This window comes from Octopus bimaculoides, chromosome 3, assembly GCF_001194135.2.
Source record: "Octopus bimaculoides isolate UCB-OBI-ISO-001 chromosome 3, ASM119413v2, whole genome shotgun sequence".
Lineage (NCBI taxonomy): Eukaryota > Metazoa > Mollusca > Cephalopoda > Octopoda > Octopodidae > Octopus > Octopus bimaculoides.
Window position 1 is genome coordinate 155362474 of NC_068983.1, and position 2428 is coordinate 155364901.

General features: G+C 36.2%; 1 long non-coding RNA gene across 1 annotated transcript in view; it reads right to left on the reverse strand.

The window, feature by feature from the left end:
* Window positions 1–281: 281 nt before the first annotated feature.
* LOC128247427 (uncharacterized) overlaps window positions 282–2428 on the reverse strand; it is a 2946-nt gene continuing 799 nt past the window's right edge. The window contains exon 2 of the long non-coding RNA XR_008263814.1: window positions 282–1337. This is a non-coding gene — a long non-coding RNA (uncharacterized LOC128247427). The remainder of the gene's footprint in view (window positions 1338–2428) is intronic.

Here is a 2428-nt window from a genome sequence, read left to right on the forward strand (position 1 = left end):
AACACCTCTCTCCAAAATTTCAGGCCTTGTGCCTATAGTAGAAAGGTTTATTATTATTATTATTATTATCATTATCATTATTATTATTATTATTATACACACATATACAGGTATGGTTTGTATGTATGTATGAACACGTGTACCTGAATACGCACAAATAAATACACTGTCGTAAAAAAAGAAAGGAAAAAAAGTAAATTATATATATCATTTAAAAACACTTTTTTTTTTACTTGCTTCAGCCATCGGACTACGGCCGTGATTGATCACTGCTTTGAAAGGTTTCGTCAAACAACCCGACCCCGGAACCTACGATTTTAGGCTTGGTATTTATTCTATCGTTCATCTTTGCTGAACCGCTAGGTTACAAGGACGTAAACAAGCCAACACCAGTTGTCAAGAGGTGGTGGTAGCACAAACGCACATACACATAGCTATAAACACACACACACACATGCGACGGGCTTCTTTTAGTTTCCAATCTCACTCGCAAGGTGTTGGTCGGATTGTGGATATTGTAGAAAATACTTTTGCAAGGTGTCGCAGTGTAGGCCCGAACCTTAGATTACACTGTTAGGAAGTTTGCTGTCCAACTACACCGCCTCACCTGCCCCTACATACATACAGACAGACATACGTGTTGCTTGAAGTATTGTTGTATGTAAATAATGAAATAAATGCCTGCAAGACCTTTGTGCAATGAAGATGGAGTGTTAATGAAACTAAGCAGAGTCTTGTCAATAAATGAAAGAAATATGAATGTATTGAATGTATTACACAGATTACTTAACAAACTTGTTTCATCCCGAAATATTATAGGTTTCTTAAACAATCTATGTAAGCTGTTACGATAGTTTTATCATAATAGGGATAAATCGCCACTGTAAATGACTGAGATGGCTTGCTGACAATTGCAACAACTCTGGACTGTTAGATTCTTGTCACTCTTATTTGAAAAGGCGTTTTACCCCGAAATAATATAGGCTTCTGAAGCAACCTATGCAAGCTAATACGACAGTTTTATCTTTATCTTCCATACATTGATATCACCTTACATCTGCATTTCTCAGATGTTATACTGATATTTATCGCATCATATATATCATAAAAAGAACAGTGACAAAGAATATGAGATAAATTGGAAGAAAAAATGAGATGTGCTTGTAATATAAAATATATGGATTCTCAGTCGGTTTCGAAAATGAATGTTTATTTGTTCGTCCAACTGAAATAAGTAGTCGTTGAGTGTTGAAGCATTCCATAGATGTGTTCTCTTAAATTATTCTTTAGGTATTTTTGTTTATCGTGTCCACAGAGTTGAAAAAATTGACGAGGACCTGGTAATTAAAAGTAGATAGGTAATGAATATTCACCCTAAAGGACAATGGGACTGAACGAATACATTTTAAAGAAGTTTCTATCCCTTTTTCCAGCACTGAGTTAAATGAAATATGTAAAAATAAAGTTCTTTGACCAAGAACCACATAGAATACTTTCAATAGATTTGAACTTTCAACTCTTAGGTTGGCTGTTCAATACTTTATTCACAGTTAGCTTAAAACATATCCAGAAATCGGTAAATGTATACGGGGATAGCAACTGTGTCAAAGTGAAAGCAATTTCAAATATTTTCCTGTTAACAAGCTAGATTCAAGTGATATAATGTTCAACCCCTCATTAACATGTCAAAACACAAAACACTTCTAACCTAACTTGTAGAAATGTTTTAAGCACACCATTTATAATTAGCTGTTACTTATTTCTCTGCAGTAATTGTTTCAGTAAACCAATACATGTGACTGAAAGAATTGCATCTTTTCCTTCATCCTCTAACGATGTAAGCAACACAATAGCATAGTGTTGCAGAGATTTTTTTTTTTTACTTTCGTTCTTTTATTACTTGTTTCAATCACAAGACTGCGGCCATGCTGATGCTGGAGCTCTCTTGAAGCGTTAGTCAAGCAAATCGACCCTGGTATTTATTCTATCGGTTTATTGTGCCGAGCTGCTAAGTTACGGGATGGGAGACAAATACAAGTGAAAAGATAAGCACACACGTGCGCGCGTAGGAGAGGCTTCTTTTAATCTCCATCTACCAAATCCAATCACAAGGCTTTGGTTGGCCCGGGACTATAGTAGAAAACACCCAAAGTACTAAACAGTGGACTGAAGCCGACACCATGAGCTTGGAGAGCAAACGTCTTACTTCAAGCCACGTCTACCGTAAGATTTATGATATTATTATTATATAAAGCGGCGAGTTGGCAGAATCGTTTGCACACCGGACGAAATGCTCAGCGGTATTTCGCTCGTCGCTACGTTCTGAGTTCAAATTCCGCCGAAGTCCACTTTACCTTTCGTTCTTTCGAGGTCGCTAATGTACTGTATAAACTTTGATTGCAAATTTTTCGCAAACATATGTTCTTTT